This window comes from Carassius auratus, chromosome 34 (assembly GCF_003368295.1).
Source record: "Carassius auratus strain Wakin chromosome 34, ASM336829v1, whole genome shotgun sequence".
Taxonomy (NCBI): domain Eukaryota; kingdom Metazoa; phylum Chordata; class Actinopteri; order Cypriniformes; family Cyprinidae; genus Carassius; species Carassius auratus.
The window spans coordinates 5551627-5570751 of record NC_039276.1 but is presented as its reverse complement, the minus strand read 5'-3'; the positions used below and the strand labels follow the sequence as shown (position 1 = coordinate 5570751).

Sequence of the window (19125 nt, the reverse complement as noted above, 5' to 3'; positions counted from 1 at the left end):
AGGGCTCAACCTCTTTTTTATGTTGTTTTTAAATACCAAATTTTTAAATGGCTTTAAATTAGAATACTTATATATATATATATATATATATATATATATATATATATATATATATATATATATATATATATATATATATATTGAGCTACAGTATCTAAAGTGAAGCGCTCTTCGCCTCTCCTCTGGCCCTTTAAACCTCCAGCTGGTTGGCGAGACTCCTGCGGTGGCTGACGTCACTCAACTTTCTAGCGAAGTGTATGTGTGTGTATACGCGCGCTCACGCGTGTGTCTGTGTGGAAAGAGTGTGAGTGTGTGTAAAAGACAGCGTGAGCGTGCACAGCTCAGGACGCGCGAAGGATTCCTGTTTTTCAGTGAGTGGATCGTACTTTTGCTTTTCTGGAACGTATATTGCGTTTGTCCATCGCTTCTCTTTAAAAGGGAACTTGAAGTCCTTGAAAGTGAGTCAGCCCGTGTAGAGAACGTGTATAAAACTTTATTTTACATTATGCAATTCACATGAAGTAGTTTCAGCCATGATGTAAACATTGGTTTGTTTAAGGGTGTATCCTAGAGGAATGAAATGGACGGAATTTGTTAGGACGGAATGCGCTCGAGCAGGTTCCTTCTGTAACATGGATGCACGAGTGACAGCAGCTTGAATTTGACAAGGGGCTTTTATGGTGTAGTTTTGGGTAGCCTATTTTATGATAGACATAGATCTTGCATCTCCTTAAGCTTTGCTTTTTTAGCGAAAAAAAATGCATGTTACTGATGCGCCTGACAACTGTTCAGTGTTTGTTTTCACATTGATGCTATTTAGTTACATTATTTCGACGCGTTGGAATGGTTTCAAATCTGTGCGGTAAATGGGGTAAAAGTTTCTACATGTGATATTCTTATTTTTTTTCTTTATATTCTGAGATGGAAAATATATTTTGTCAGAGAGTTTGTAAGACCGTTTTCCTCGTCACTGTACTTTCAAAGTCTGTAGCCTATGTTTATTAGTCCGTCTTTGTCTATATGCTAATTTGTCTGTTTCGCTGTCTAAGCTGTTTACGTCCGTCTGTCTAGCTGTTTGTTTCTTGTCTGATAGGTGTTGTAGATACTTGTCTTTCTGTTTATTTGTCTAACTACTTCATCTCTGTATATCTGTCATCTTATTTTTTGACTGTCTGTGTGTGTATCATGTTATGGATTTTATACATACATATCATCATATTACTTAATCATTTTTTAGGCTTTCTCGCTACTTCTGTTTTTCAGTATTTAAACCTTTTTTTTTGGCCACGTAGTGCCCCTTGGAAGCACTGGCGATGTATGTCCATGGATACCTCTAGAGACCATTTCCAAGCTGTAATCTGCATGACAATACCTTTTACTTCAGTTTGAGCCAGTCAGATTTAGAGATTTGCTCTCTGAGAAAGACAAACTGATTCTCTAAATCTAAAAAAGTCCACCATTCTGCTAGCAAATATTCTGCCAGTAAGGAGACTGAATGAATTCTTCATGACGTCCATTTATGTCCATTCAGTCCATTGCACATCCAGTGTATGACTTTGTAATATTTGCTTTTGGGCAATGTGGTTGATTAAATGACTGCTAAGGCTTTGGAACTGTCCTTGTGTACCACCGCTGCATATTTTGCATGTATCTCTTATTTAACACACCTGATTCAGATAACCAGATAACCTGTGAACCAATTGACAGGCTGCCTACAAAGTGTTCAGTGCTCCCTCCTCCCTAAGCATGGGAAATCTGTTGAAGTTCACTTCTTCAGAACATTCATTCATTTGCACTGTGCCATTGCCTGCCGTATCATCACACACAGATTATACCTACATGTGGAGTGTGACATAATACTTCTCTGTAAATAAATACAATTTAAATTCACATCTCACACACTTTAATGCCCTTTCAATGGAACATATACACTTTCTTTTGAACTGGAATCATGGCAGAATATCCTGTGATGTCCACTTCACAAGGCACTTATGGTCGAATAGAACAAATGTCTGAAATTATAAGAGATAAATACATACAAAATGTGCAGAACAGTGGTACACGAGGACTGGAATTGAGAACTACTAGGATAGAGAATGAGACTACTTATTATGAAAATGGCATGCAAAAACTTAACACATTGTTAGTAAACAGAAATGAAAAAGATAAAATTGACTAGTGCTAAAACATATATGAAAAATGTTTTCTATGCAAAGAAGGGTGGCAAATATTGCAAAGTTAGTAGAAACCGAGACATATCGCTACAGGCTAAAGGCTGCAATTAAAGCAAAAGGTGTTTTAACAAAATCTGAACACATTTCCATGCATCAATGGTATTAGGTTTAGCCTTGTTTATTTGTAGTTGTACATTCACATTGCTATCTTAAAGAGGCTATGAATCCAAAATGTTTTTCACAGGTGCGGAGTAAACCAGTTTTTTATTATTGTCTTTGCTGTTGTAAAACCAGCAAACGCCTTTCTCTTCTTTAATCAATTTATACAGGATTTAGAATCGTGATTAATACATGAACCTGGATTAGACGTGTGATCAATTTGAAGTGACTGCAAAGCTCTTTTTAATTACAAATGTCCAGTGTAGTTCATTATTCAAGAGATATGGTTTTCTTCAATTTATGAAGGAAGTGGGGAGGTTTTTTAATGTTTGAAAATACTGTTTTTAAAATGTCCTCAGAACTGGAAAGTTTATAAAATGTGCAAGCCGTTCATTTTCGTCGATTTGCTGATTTTTTCAAGTTTCATAGCTCTGAAGAAGTGAAGGTTATGTGGTGCTACGTACACGTTAACCAAGCTTATCTAAATGAGGACAAGCCATAGACTTGTATTGCTTTTATTTTAAGCTAATTCTAAACACTACCGACTAACCTTAAACTCTAAACCAAGTCTTTTGCCGTAAAAAAAAAAAAAAAAAAAAAAAATTGGGTGGTGTTCAGCTCTCCTATTCTTCTGGCCTTTATGGAATAACATTCATAGTTGAATAAAGAGTACTCAGTATTTTATGATCAGTGCTATTCATAACACAACTCTAATCTTGATTTCTCAATTTAAGCTTGTTCTCTTTGTGGTCATGTACAGTGCACTTGTTGTCAAAGAGCAGATTTAGCAGTACAATCAGCTCCATTTTGTTTTTATTTTCTTTTTTGGTGTCCCTAAATGTGAAAAAAAAAAAAAATATTCTCTGAAATCTTTTATCTTCTAGTTGTATTTCTGAAAGCAGCAAACTGCAGATGAGGGCATACATAGAAAAGGATGAGACAAGCATCCAGTGACCTCATTACTTGTACAGACAGTAAACTATCTGAATATAATGGCTCTGTCATGAGTGGAATTATTTTTTTTTACTTTATTTTTATATATATACATTCAAGTAAAATTGTTTCATCTGTAGTTAAAGTCCAGATTAGATGAAAACCATTAGAATTTCTAAGTGCAATTTACCATGACTGATTTAAATAATCCTAATTAACCTGAAACTTAAAAAAAAAAAAAAAAAAAAAAAAAAGATTGGGGATTGTTGTCATTTTAGATTTGTTTTCTGTATTTTTCATTTTCTTTTTTTTTTTACATTGGCTTAATAAGTAGCATGAAAACAATCATTATCTTAGCATTTTTGTTTGGTGATAATGCCAATAAATGAAATAATAATAATAATAATAAAAAACACTTAAGCTTTAAAAAAATACTTTTTTCTAAAAAATATTTTCTGTCATCATTTACTGATGTGAATCAAAATCTGTATGATTTTCTTTTTCATGGAAGACAAGAAGTGACATTTTGGAAATTAGAGAGCTTTAGCAATGAAATAAAATAATGTGGTTTTGGATAGCTAGACGTCAGTGATATTTGGAAACATTTAAAGGGGTCATATGATGTTGCAAAAAATAACATTTTGTGTATTTGGTGTAATAAAATGTGTTAATGCGTTTTAAGGTTCAAAAAACATATCATAGTTTCTCCTCTTTGCCTCACCTTTATGAAAGCTCATCAGACTGAAAAGTGAGGTGTGCTCTGATTGGCCAGCTATCCAGTGTGTTGTCATTAGGCTGAATACCTCAAGCATGTGAAGGAAATGTTATGCCCCTTACCATACTGTGATGTCTGTCCCAGTCTCAGAACACTAGCGCGACAAAAACAATCAAACCTATTACAAACAAGCCATTTGTTGCATCCAGTGGGGACATAATTACGAATTATAGTGACTTATACTGTCTTTTTAAATATTGCGTTGCATCACGCCGTGTAAACATAAACCCATTTCTGCATTTGTGATCGGAGAAACGACAAACAACAAGAGCTACTCTACGTTGCTCAAAACTCACGTTTGAATCATCAGTGGCAAATCCTTTACATATGTAAACGTACTTACAGACTTTGAGTCAGAACAGCTGGCATTGTAATCTACTCTCCCAGGATCAGGAAACAGTCCTCCATAAAATGCGTTGCACACATCTGAATATTTGGGTTGAACTGTTCTGGAACAGTGTTGTTAATACAACCTGACCACTGATTTCTAGTTGTGTCCTTTTTTGGAAGGCCAAACAAAGTATTTTCACTTTCAACACAAAACACACAGCGTCTCCGCAACATGGCAGCGGCAGCAACAATATTACAGCATGGATCAAAGTTACGCCATCTTTTTTTGCATGAAGATTTGGGCGGGCGTTATGCAAATCTTCCCACACAGTGACTTAGAGATGTGGGGGCGTGTTTAGACAAGACGTTTAAGGAGGGGCGTGGACGAGTCTTAGATTAAGAATATCTCTTTGGGTTTGACACTTTAGTCTTTGCAACTTTAGGGATCTTATCTATTCACAAACAGCTTGTAACACTCCGAAGAGAAAGGAAAACTTGAAATCGCATCATATGACCCCTTTAAGAACTGACTCAACTTTGTATTTGACATACTGGTAAAAAAAAAAAAAATATATATATATATATATAGCCTGAATGCACTGTAAGTCGCTTTGGATAAAAGCGTCTACTAAATGCATAAATGTAATGTATTTGCCATGTATTGTGTGGCTTTAAGTCTTGGAGCATGAGTTGTGTGGACTACTGTATGTTTATAGTGCTTTTCATTGTTATTTTGGACCTTGACAGTAGAAAAGAGCAACCTGGATATTTTTCAGAAATTCACCTTCTGTGCTCCATAGAAGAAAGGAACTGATGATAAAATGATAAATTATGATTTCCAGCTGAATATTGTAAAAATCATCATCTAATGCCAGAGGTGATGTTTTTTCACAGACCCTTTGGTTTTTTATGGTATTCCTGATGCCTAGTGACAAACATCTCTTTACACAGCATTTTTCTTATAAATCTGTCATATCTTAATTAGGTTGATACGTCTGACTCTCAAGCACAACTTTGGGAGGGCTTGAGGCATAGCTTATATTAGATAAATCTTATAACATTGGTTGCTTCTAGGTAAAGCCACTATTTGGATTTTCAGGATTTATGAATCTTTAAGATTGCTGACTACATGGGGTAGTCTATTCTGCAGCTCATTATTGGCCCTTGAAAAACTGTTTACACTGACTTTTAAATTAGTTTGATAATACACTTTTAAGATTTAAATAAGATAATTTCTCCTCTCTTCTTTTCCCTTGTCATTTGGATGCAGTTTTTGTGAATAAAAGTTTGTTTAAAGTTTTTTTCTTTTCTTTAGATTGTAAATTAGTTTGTAAATATTTCCAGTTCAAATGGCGAGTGATGTTTCATGACATGTTTCCAAAGCTTTCAGCAATATTTTGTCAGTGTCCTTATTGCAATGATTTAAAAAGTCAGTGGCTCTTGTACTGCAAAATCATTTTCTGAATTAGCATTTTTGTTTTCCATTTTTTTTAAATATTTTTCATAAGATAAATGGCCTTCAAAAAGAAAAAGAATATTTTAGGACAGATAATAAAAATACATGTCAAGTTGCTTAACTAATCAATTATGTAATATTTTGTAGCAACAAATGATTTGCCTCTTTAAATTGTGTTACTTTCACAGATTTATGCTTGAACTTTAATGAAACTTTACAACAAATTATATACCATCATGTAGTTTGCTTCTGACTAAAGTAAATTGATCTTGTTTTAATTTAGATGTGTTTTTTAAGCAATGTATAATGTATAATATTCATGATGCCATCGGCGATGGACAATGGCATCATCTATCGGCCCAACCCTTCTTTCAAGTATACAATTAAATTAGTATTGGTTGGTCATTAACAGTCTGTCTTTATTATTTTGCATTAAACGTATCTGGAAGCAGTTTTTAAGTAATACCTTTGCATCATGTTTTTTGCAATCTCATACCATTTCATTACTTAATCTCCCATTAGAGTTCAAATCTATCAGCCAGCTGAAGCTAAGTTGTTTAAAAAGAACAACTTGATGAACTTGATGTTAAGTTATTTATGTGGGTGCCCTAATCAGTACAGGTGCTTCTCAATGTGGCTCCTTGAGAAGGGTGTCAATGATTGTCTTCTGGACAACTGACAGATCAGCAGTCTTTCTCATTATTGTGAAGCTTAGTGAACCAAACTGAGAGACAATTTTGCAGGCTCAGGAAAACTTTGCAGGTATTTTGAATTTATTAGTTGATTGGCATGTCATCATATTCAAATCATCACAATTAAACCAAAGAACCAAAGACTTAAACTACTTCTGTATATGTGCATTGAATTGATTTAATACCTGAGTTTCACAATTTGAGTTGAATTACTGAAATAAATGATCTTTTTCACAACATTCTAATTTATTGGGAAGCACCTGTATGTGCCATGGTCTTCCCCAGCTAGAGCCATAAAAATCATTCTCATGAAACCCAATGAGATGTATCTTACTTCATTACAAGACATGTCTCAATTGACAATTGTGCTGGGATGGGATTTGCCCTGATTTTATGCAGCTGTTGATACCCTGTCTTGAGACGTCAACACAAAGCAATTTACCTTCCCTATCCTAATACAATAAAGAGATGATGGGATAGGCACACATACAGAAGCAGTTGTTGTGCTGCCAGACAGCGTACTCCATCCAATTTTTATGTTATTTATTGATTGTAATTGTTTCAAGACATAGGCCGAAGTCTGGGCTATTTAATTTTACAGCATCTTTTACTGTGTCCAGACACATTCTTCATAAGGCAAGTGCTTGTCAAAGCTTCTTAAAATGTCACACAATGCCGTATTAACACCTGTAATGAACATGCGATTTCCAGTCACCTTTCACCACTCTTAACCTGACTCTAGATAATTCACATGCCACTGTGATTTCATCTGAGTGCCTTTTTGGTGCCACATAAATTCCCAAACCAGTGTAGCCGTTATCATGTCTAATTTCACACTTTTCTATAAAAGCTCCGCTGAGTTATTTGCAAACTAATTTGTGCTTGCAGTCCTGTTGTTTCCAAATTGCTCACACTGGAGATATGTACACTTATTGCCACGTTGTTCCCAATGTACGTTTTTGAAAAGGCCCTTTAAAATTGAGCATTTTGCATGAGCAGGCACACTGTTTTAAGTGTGGAGTTGACTAAGGTCAAGTTGAAGAGAGAAGAAATGAAATCTGTGAAATATAATCTGCAAAGGGTGTATTTATTGTACAAGCTTGAGCAACATGGGAAGTGTAAGCAGTTGAGAAGCTGGAGCTACTCATATGAGAAAATAAAAAAAAGGGCAAACTGGTGTGTGAGGACAATGTGTGACCCTCAGGTGATGGATTATTGAAAATCTCTCCCAAAGGACACTGTTCTTCAATGACAGGTATGGCTTACACTTAGTGCATCCCAGTCAGGAAGTGTGCTTCATCCGGGGATTTAGGTATTCTTTACTTAAGCAAGCACCTGGAGTGGCATGTTAGAATGAAGGAATATATATTATAGTATATATAATAAAATGAATACCTTAAAGCAGGGATCGTCAACATTTTTTTTCAGGGCAACGACCCCTTAGGCTATAGTAACATGGAGCAGGGACCCCCGATATCAAATGTGTCAAGCAGAGCTATATTAAGCTTGTAGCCGTTAATATTAATAGAAACTAACAATGTTATGGTTAAGAATACATTATATGTATATTGTTAGAACAGTAGTTCAGAAATATGCAAATTTATTGTTGTTGCACATTCATACAGGATTTTTAAGAAAGTGCAGATTAAATGTGTAAGCAGCGGCTCCAGCTCCACCTTAACAAGAAAAGCAATGTACAGAGAGACATTCAAAATTATGTCCAAGGCATTAGTTTGACAAATAATTGGAATGGAATTTAACATTTGTCTAGTAATCTTTTAGTCTGCGTTTGCATTGCATGTACCTATTTGGCATTTGGACCCTTGCCTTAAAGGACCCTAAAAATAAAAGTTCTGTCAATGTTTATTCACCCTCATGTTGTTCAAAGCCTTTGTTATTTTCAGTTGAACGTGAAGGGAGAATTCTGATGTGTCTTCACAAGTGCTCTTTTCCATACAGTTACAGTCATAGCTACCTTGGGAATAGCACAAGTAGCACAATTTGTGTGCTATATTGCAAAAACGTTTAAAGTAGCTTTGTGCATCATTGAAAAAAAATTAACTCTACCTACATTTCTGCAAAACTACAAAAGATTCACTAGAAGTTGGAATCTCTAGGCATCTCATGATTCGATTATCAGAGGACTGTGATGATAAAACGATTATCATTGTATCTTTTTTTCTATACAGGTTTTCTTTTTTGCGCAAAGCTGACATCGTAATTAATTGCGTATACATAATTCCCCCTGAACTGCTTCCATTTACAACAGTGAGCACAAGCTAGATTCAAATGATTATTTGAATCTAATAAGTTTTGAATATGGATATTTTTTTTACAAATGCATTGATTCGCTGCAGGAGGCCTTTGTTCACCCCCCGGAGCCATGTGAGACACTTTTTTTTTTTATGGAAGGCTGCTTTTTATTTCACATCTTTTGGACTGAAGCAATGCAACACCTGCTGAGTGCCATGAAACAGCCTGAGAGATCAAAGACCATTTTTTATATAACTCAGACTGGATTTGTCTGAAAGAAGAAAGTCATATACACCTAGGATGCCTCAGGGGTGAGTAAAACGCACCCTAATTTTCATTTTTGGGTGAACTAACTTTTAAAAAAGATTTGTTTTTTTTACACAGTTCCTAGCAAAACACTACATTATGAACTCAAAACATTTATACCAAAGAACATGATTTGTAAACTAATACATATGCATCACATTACCAGTTTCATGGGAATTACTTTTTTTTTATATGCTCTGTAGCTCCCCTGGTACAGCATTGAACTTGTGATATGGTTTGAGTCCTATGAAACGCATCACAATAATAGAGATCAAAGATCAAAGCAGGGTAAAGCAAATACATTTGATCTCACATTTGCTTTTGTTAACACTATCCATTTAGTGTAGGTGTACTTTTATTTTTTACGATAGAGAATTAACCTTTAAGCACCACTCACCAGACATTAATTTCCAAACTGCTGTGATATGTAGCTACAATAACCACCATATTAAAACATTGCCAGATTCACATTCATCCTTTTTGGATGAAACCTAGTGTGCTTTAAGCACAACTCACTGGACATTTCACTTTGAAAGTGTCAGGAAACATGCAAGAAACAATGTCATTTTTGCCACAAGCTCGTTTTTCCTTAGTTTTTCTGAGCTTAGTTTTTTTTGTGTGTGTGTGTGGGAGAACCAGACTGCAATGAGTTCTGACTGACTGATTCTGTCTCCGAAAATGAGTGCAAGATTATCAGCAAAATAATGACAGAATTTCAGGTTTTTCCACACATACTGTTGCTCAAATTGAATAGACTACGTCTAAGTTTTATATTTTGCTATATATTGACAGACATGGTAAATAAGGACTGTTGTTGTATAGAAAGATAAGAGCATGAAATTTCTCCTTTTGTGTTCCACAGAAGTAATAAATGTGTTCAAGTGTAGAAAAACATGTTTATTTTCTGCGTGAAGTATCCCTTAAACCGTCACCATAGATTTTGAAAGTGAAAAGTGGAAAAAGTGACGTGACAGACCCATAGTCAGAATTCGTGCTCTGCATTTAACCCATCCAAAGTGCACACACACAGCAGTGAACACACACACACCCGGAGCAGTGGGCAGCCATTTATGCTGCAGTGCCCGGGGAGCAGTTGGGGGTTCAGTGCCTTGAAGAGGAGTCTGCAAAAACAGAAAAAAAGAAACAAAAAATTTAATACACCAAGAAATTAAATCTAAATAATGGCTATAGAAAATGTCATCACAATAAATGTTGTTTTTGTTTGCTTGTACTTTGTTCCCCAAGAAATGAGGGTAAAAAATAAATATCTAATCTTAGGGGTGGGCAATATGGGAAAAATATTATATCGTCTTTTTTTTTTTTTTTTTTAAATATCACAATTCACGATTTTACCACAATTCTTTGTTATGTATGTATTGATTTAGCTGACGCTTTTATCCAAAGCGACTTACAAATATAGTCAGAGGTTGCACGCCTCTGGAGCAACTAGGACAGTGGTCTCCAACTCAATTCCTGGAGGGCCACAGCTCTGAAGAGTTTAGCTTCAATCAGCTCCAAATCACACCTGCTTGGAAGTTTCTAGTAATCCTGAAGAGTTTGATTAGCTGGATCAGTTGTGTTTGATTAGGGTTGGAGCTAAACTGTGCAGACCTGTGGCCCTCCAGGAATTGAGTTTGAGACCAGTGAACTAGGAGTTAAGTGTCTTGCGTGTCACAGTAGATTCGAACCCAGGTCTCTCACACCAAAGGTGTGTGTCTTATCCACTGCGCCATCAACACCCCATGTTGTTATGTTGGTTTAACTATTTTGCAAGTTGTCTGAACATTACAGCCAAACTAATTTTCCTTTTGTAAAGACAAAGCATGTCAAGGTAACAAAAAAAAGTAATGGCAGATATTTAGGCCAAAGAGGGCGAAGATAAAAATCTTTGTTCTTATTATTTAATAACAAAGATGTAATGTGTGTCTTTGTCGTTCTTTTTACTACACATTATATACAAATAACACAAACAGTGCTTTATTTTCAAGTACAATAGGTGTATTTAGCAGGAGCATTTAAGATATTGAATGAACAAATGTAAAAATAAAAAACTATATAAACTGATTCCTAAAGTAACTGTATTACATTTCTTCAGTCAAGAGCAGTTTTGTTGTTTTATTAAATTTAAATAATTCACCAAAAAAAAAAAAAAAAAGTCTAGTGTTTTATTTTTATACAACCATTTACTCACTCAAAAGTAGTGTTAAACCTTAATGAGACTGCGGAGTTAACACTGTCGTGAATGCATGTGGTGTTGTACAGTATATGACGGAGGCACCAGAACTGCAGCTCATAGAATGTGCGCTGTAGCACGATAGGCCTACTACGTTTTTATGGTCCACGATCAAAAATTGTCATATCCCACACCCCTATCTAATATTAAATATCTAGCATAACAAATATAATGTTGGCCGATATACATTTTTTCAACTATAATTTTTTTATGCTAAATTGTGGAAAAATCTAAAGATTAGAGCATTACATTAAATGCCATGTCTTGGACAAGTTCAAGACAAATTCATGTTGCCACATGATTCATTGATGTGGATTGAGCTGGACCATGGTGATGTGTCTGAAATCTAATCATTTTAGGATATCCTTGTGATGCTTACCTGAGACATTGACTATATTGATAAGATTAATGGTATATAAACTTAAATGAGATTTCAGCCTGCAGACCCTTTTTTTTTGTCTGAACTATTGCCTTTAAAGGAAAATGCCAGTTTTTCCATATTCGACTATGTTCTTCCCTCAACTTAGACGAGTTGATACGTACCTCTCCCCGTCCCCCCTCCCTCTAACTTCCATCAATACAACCAATGTGAGGAGTTTTCAGGAGTGATAATATAACTGTGCCAAGGTCAAAGTGCTATGAAGTGCTCTTCCGCCATACATTATAGTTATCTTTTTTATCCACTTAGAAAATCGCCATGTTTTATTTTGTAACTACTCATGTAACCGTCTTTAAATAGGGAAAACATTGAAGTGTTTGGTGGCTTCTAAGTTTGTCCCTGTTTGAATCCTAAGGAATGAATGGTTCTAAGCTAAACACTAGCATGGTGGCGCCCTCGCTGAGACGGGAGAAGTACATATCAACTCATCTAAGTTGAGGGAAGAAAATAGTGGAATATGGAAAAACAGTGATGTTTTCCTTTAAGAGGTTAATTTATGTGATTTATGAGATGGAACAATAACTGAATTCTGTCTAGTTTGATGCACAAGTATGACCACTCTCCTGTTGTATGTAACTGTTCTGAGCATTGGTAATATTAAGAAATTAGTACCAGGTTATTTTAATTACTAAACAGTATTTAAAACAGTTGTTTTAAACAGTATTTTTTTTTTTTTTTTTTACAGTTATTTTGAATGCTAAAATATTTCTCAATACTACAAAATGTGCAGTATTTTTGATCAATTATATGCAGCCTTGGTGAGATTGAAAAATCTTACCAACTCCTAACTTTTTGAAGGGTAGTGTGCATATAATTTTTAAAGCAATATTTTGACAAGCTTTGAATGGCATAGCATTCATAGGAATTTTCCGGCAATTTTATACAAGAGCGACCATGGCAAAATCCTTGTTTTGTTAACCTAGTATCTCAGTTAGATGGCTTTTTTTACATGATCTTTTCTGAGCTATGGTATAATTTAGGATATATACACACTGTGGGGGAAACTGAGTAATGCATAATCACAGTGTTTATGCACTGCATGAATAACCTCCTTAGTGTTTGACCTTCGAGAAATTGGACAAGAATCCCGTAGCTACCCTAAAGGTACTTCACCTTCAGGGGGTCCTTAATCATTCAAAGTGATGTGTGTAATTTACAATACTTGACATTACAATACGTTCTCCTTACTCAACTTAATATGCAGAGGCGACCATAAAAAATAAAACAAATCTTAAACTAACCTTAGCTTTTTTTTTTCTTTTTTTTTTTCAAACATTCTGACCAGTCTGACACAGCAATGCTTTGGTACAGGGTCTGTTTGTCAGACCAATAGCAATTTAGACATTTTCAGTTTAGCTTGATGACATTGGTGGCACAGAAATTACACACTTCATCTTTACATGAAACACATAGACATACAGAAAAAAGAGGGCGTTCAGCAAGACCTATAAACACATTTTGTCTACTAGGATGTTCCATGCTCTAGTCCATCAGCAAAATAGAGTTGAACCTCAAGAGCCTTTGCATTTGACACTTGCTATCCGACAGTAATCAGTCCTGTTACTGGGCAGTTTTCTCAAAGCCAGGGTGTTTAGTACAGCATGGCCTTTTACCACCATTTCCACAGCTAGTATTCTGTCTGAAAAGCAGATCACTTATGGCATTGCTAGGTCTTTATTGCAGAGTCAAGATAAAGAAACCCATCACCACCCACTGCTGCTTTATGCTTCTAGCCTTTCATCTTGCGTCTGGCCCCATGCTCCCTCTAGATGGCCTGGCTTGCTTTTTCTTCTTTTGTTCTGTGAGCCAGGACATTTTGTTTTACCTTTGTTGCCCTTTGTGAAGACAGATGGGCAGGGTGCACATACATTGCTGTGCATTTGGATTTATATTTCAGTAATTTGATTTGACACGTATATACTGCATGTACTGTTGGATCATACGTTTAATTTTATAACCACAGAAAGGGATTTTTTTTTTCTATTGCATTTGAGGATTGTGCTGAGGGAGCTTGGAAAATTGGCTTTATGGTTGAGATCTTTATTTTTATGAGCTGTTTTTCCTGTCTTATTCCAACATTCTCTATGCAATATTACAATTTTGAAGCCTTAAATACAGGTACGCTGCGTATCCACTGACATGAATTGAAAAATAGCACATATCGCTTGACGAAGAGTGAAACTGAAGCTTTCAGTCAGAGTGTTTGGAGAGTTTGAGGGGTCATATGACGTTAAAAAGAACATTTATTTCATGTATTAGGTGTAATGCAATTTGTTTAAGTGGTTTAAGGTTAACAAACATAAAAATGTATGCATTCAGGGCTGCGTTATACACTAATGGGCAACATGGGCTGCAGCCCAGGCCCCGAACGCTAGGGGGCCCCCGAGACAATTCTCAGGGCTGCCAGCCAACTGTTCCATAAAATACAGAATTGTCCCATATTAAATTATATTTAAGACATTTCTTATACTATTTAACATATTTAAATCTTTTCATGGCCTTTAGGTTGATACTCATTTTAGTAGTTTTAAGAACCCGCAGAAGATCTGCATTAGATAGCCTGTTGGGCAGAGAGGTAATACATTTTGGTTGACCAGTTGGAAACACAATAGCCCTGGGACGTTGGGCTAGTTATTTTTCAAGCCCTGCAGATAGAAAATATAAAAATTTTATGCGTTCAAAGACTAGCCTACATGGTTACAATAAAATTTCAGTTAAAATGTTTAAGTTCCATTGTTTAGAAATGCTTTATTGATTGACGTTTCATAGACGTTCAGTTGTGCTTTCATATGTTATGCCATATTGAATATGTAACTTAACAATATATGCCTCCTAAATTATTAGACATATGTGATGTCACAATTCCATGACATTTTTGTATGACAAATAAGGATTTAATTGAAGAATTCTCTTTGAAGAAGAAGCCATTTTAGTGGTGAGTGATATTTAATTAATTTTATTTGCTGGGCTGTTTCTGATTTGTAAGATTATTACTCAATAATACGGTTTAATTTATGTAAATAGCCTATATGGGATTATGAAGTGTACATTGTCACAATGTTCTCAAGTGTACATTGGAATTGCCCCACTTTATAGAAACAGCCTTTGTGTGTAGATGGCATTGTATGCTACTTTCCCAGGTTCAACGGTCCTCCATAAAATGCGCTGCCCACATCTGAATATTTGGTTTGAACTGATATGGAACAGTGTTGTAAATACAAATTAAACACTGATTTCTAGTTGTGTCCTCTCTTGGAAGGCCAAACTAAGTAGTTTAATTTTCACAACAAAACCCAGTGTCTGTCAGGGTGGCGGCTGCAACAATACTACAGCGAGAAACAAAGTTACGCCTGATTTGTTTCAGAGTAAACATTTATGCTGTGTTATGCAACTCTTCCCACCCAGTGAGGTAGACATGTGTGTGGCTGTGTTCAAAGAAGGTGTTTTAGGAAGGCGTGGATGAGTCTTAACTTTTATGAAGAATATCTCTTTGAGTTTGAGACTTTAGTTTTTGCAACTTTGCACAAACAGCTTGTAACACTCCAAAGAGAAAGAAAATATTGAAATCGCATCATATGACCCCTATATACATATATCTGCACTAAACTTATACTTACCCTCCAACTCACACACTGGAGAGTAAAATCAAGGAATTTGAGGTGCATTCACGCCATATGAAGGCTAGTTCCGAGTCCAAGGGTGTGAACAGCTCCAAATAGAACGTCACGTGTTGTCATCTCGAAATGAGAATAATTACAACATGGGTGATGTTAGACATCATTTAGTTGCTCAGACTGAAGATTTAGTCACATATGCAAGTGATTTACTCGCACTGTAGAGGGCTGAATTAATTACAGGTAGTATCAACAATCAAAAAGTATATATGTATAGTTGGAGAGATGAATAGCAGGTTTTTTAAACATATTTTCCGTCTTGCATTTTTGTACTCTGAAAAGCTGTTTAAATTTATAGGCATCACAAATTTTAATTGGACTGTAAATGGATAAAAAATGTAGCTTTAGTCACAGATTAGTTAACTGTATTGACCATGTGAACTTATGAACTGAGACCCACATGATTTAAGTTTTGATACAAGCATATGTAGCTGGCAGGATCAACCAGTTTGCTAGGAGCCAGTTGCTTTTACAGACTGCTGTTATATTTTTGTGCTGGATAAGGAGTGTGCAGTCAGTGTGAGCAAATGACACTAGCCACAGGAACTGGGGAAAAACATTGTGTGGAATTTCTTTTCTTTTCATGTAAAAAAAAAAAAAGAAAAAAAGAAAGTCCACAGTAATCACAGAAAATTGTATGAGTTTTCTCAGCTTTAATGTATCATATGATTCTGTGATGGTTGAAAGATATGGTTATGAAGTCGTTTCAATAATTTTATTTTATTTTATTTTTTATTTTTATTTGGTGCAGTTCAGTTCAGTTCAGTTTTTTTCTCTTCGTTTACTGTCATGTTCTGATAAAGTCAAAGCTTGAGGGTTGAGAGATTCAGGTCAATAGTTTTGACTCATTCTATGGTACAATTATGTGATAAATGCCTCTATTCCCAGTGGTGCACAATAAGCCCAAATATAATTCAGTCAATGCTGTTCTCAGATAAACCCTGTTATTCAGCCTAATGGTGTGATAGAATTTTTCCTGGATTTCATGCTTCCAAAATTAGTTTTTCTAATTCACTTACATCTAAAATTAGTTTGTGTACCAACTTTCTAAATAGCCTGTTCTTGTTTACATTTTCATGAAAAGAATCACCCTGATTTAAAATAATCACATTTTGTTGCTTTGCAGCTTAAAAGACAAACACAGTGTTTTTTTGTTTTTGTTGTTGTTGTTTTTTATCCAGCTGTATTTACTGTATTTATAACATCCAAGTGAAATATATAATATCAGCATGTCTGAAAAAAACAAACAAAAAAACATGATCACTGATTTGGAAAAAAATACCACACTTTCGTATCAGTATTTTGTTAAACCACCTTTTGCTTTAATTACAGCCTTAAGTCTGTTGGGATATTTCTCTGTCTTTACTGACTTTGCACATCTAGACTTTGCAATATTCACACTCAGTGCAGTTAAATTTGATTGTGAGTGACCATTTGTGAATCTTCATTTCAGGTTGCAAAGCAACAAAATGTGATTATTTTTAAAATGGGGTGATTCTTTTATATACCCACTGTACATATCAATGTGTTGATTTTTTTATAGGTTCATATGTGTTTTAAAAACTGTTATTAGATTTTACTTCTAAAGCTACGTTCTCTTTTTTTCAGGGAAAATCTGCTTCTTCTTAGCTGGCTAACATTAATGAGTGTCTGAGAATGAAAGGATGTAAAACTTTAATTAGTTGGAGCATTTTTTGTTGTTGTTGTTGAGTGAATTATGTATGCAACTGAATTATATTAACTGTCACCATAATTTACATAAAAAATGCATTTTTCTTGTTACAGTGCATTATGAGTTTGCCTTATCTGCCAAGGATATGAGCTGCTGGCCTACAGAAGAAACCTTAGCAGAATATGCTGCCTACCTTTTTGAACAGCCTTCATTTGTTCATGTTTTGACCTTGTTTTCTGCAGCTCCTGTGGAGGCTATGAGCTGCGAGCAGCTGTAAGACATCTTGGCAGCCTGGTTTAATCTTGTACTTCATAATCTGTGGTCTTCTTTTCCCTTGTTGCCAACCAGGGCAATGTGCCTCATTACTCTCCTCTTCATCTGTCAGAGCTCTGCGGCTGTTTGGGATAAAAGGGTGGGATTTATGATAATTATTATGGTCATATAACCTTGCTAGTATAGTAACATAGAATGTGTTATTCCCATATTTGTTGTTTTGTTTTGGTATATTGCAATCCAGGCTCATTGTAAAATTGTGCCTGTGGTGACATTTCTACAAAATTTTATTACATCGCTTTTACAGTTTGTACATAATGCAGCAGCTCAAAAAGGATATGTCTGGTAAATGTCGCTAAAATAAAAAAAAAGCTCTGTAATTTGACAATAAATTAAAACCCTATCCAATAATGATAACAAAAAAAAAACTTGAGATAAAAATGTATTTGTCGATTCAACCGTGCAGTTTTGGCTTACTTCTACAAGCCTTTCAACTGTTTTATCATGAATTGTTTATCACGGGAATCATAGCCGAGTGTTACTTTTCACAAATGCACTGATTTATCATGTCAGAAAAGCCAGTTGGCTATGTGAAGCAAACGTCAAAATCTATATTTTATGTATATTTTATATTAAAATAAAGTGCAGTGTTCCCCACCAGTTTTGGATCCTGAAACATCGTTCCATTGTGATTGTAATCTAATAAATATGCAAGAGCAATGCTGTACCAGCTACTGATCAAATTTACTATATCAGAAAATACAACACACAGAGGCAGACAAACATATATATAAATATATAATTCAGAATACACAAGCAATTATTGTGCCATCAAGCTCTTTAGACACTACAGAGTTTCCATTATTTCTGTCTATCTCAGTCTCTTTGTCTTTCATTTCTCAGTCTCATTTCATGTATTGATTTCAGTTTCATGCAGTGTGTCCTCGTCTGTCTTTAAAGTTTTTGCCTGAACATTTTGAAGAATGCATTATGATCAAAAGCGTGCCCGTCTTCAGTGTTGTTTATGGTTGAGGCTTTAACCTGCATCTCTCAATCGTGATCTTAATCTTAAGAAGCTAAAATCCCCAAATCTTTTGGAAATGGTGTTTCAGCCCACCACACACAACATTTTGTTATTTTTCATCTCAATGTAAATTGAGCGCGAATCTAAAACAGCTTCTTTTTTTTCTGGGGTGTAAAAGTGTCGCTCTCGAGAGTGTGTTGTAAACAGTAATTTCATCAATACAAATCAAAGTTATACGGGAAATAATGTCAGTTCTGCTCTTTCTGACTGCTGTTACTGCTGTTTACTACTTTTTCATTTAGTTGGCAGTTGGCACTTTTATCCAAAGTGTCTTGCAGTACATAGACGACAGCCTTGGGTTAAGTGTCTTTCTCAAGGGCACAGTGGAGATAGTTTATTGATCATCCCTTTTTGGGGTTTGACTCTACAAGCTTTCAGTTACCAGCTCAGCACTGACTTCCAGTATAAGTGCACAGTGTATACACACTTAAAACCTCCAACAGAAGTTTCTCAAGTATGTAATTATTTTCCACTAGGCATAGTTTATAATTAATCTAATTACCACTCTAATTAATTTAAATTTAATCAGAAATATTAATTTCCTCAAAGAAATAAAGCTTTTCTTACTAAATTGGTATTCAGTTTGTGAGATATTACATGGTATTTGAGCAATTCATCACATTAGAAAATAAGTATTATAAAAGAGCCCCTAGCAGAAAGTACATCAAAGGG

General features: G+C 35.2%; 1 protein-coding gene across 6 annotated transcripts in view; it reads left to right on the top strand.

Moving 5' to 3' along the window:
• Positions 1-228: 228 nt before the first annotated feature.
• The window catches only part of LOC113053701 (PTB domain-containing engulfment adapter protein 1), a 47801-nt gene continuing 28904 nt past the window's right edge, over positions 229-19125 (top strand). For 3 of the 6 annotated variants that reach the window (XM_026218962.1, XM_026218970.1, XM_026218966.1), the window contains exon 1: positions 229-371. The gene's annotated coding sequence lies outside the window, so the exon portion shown is untranslated. The other 3 variants (XM_026218969.1, XM_026218964.1, XM_026218965.1) reach the window with 3 other exon arrangements.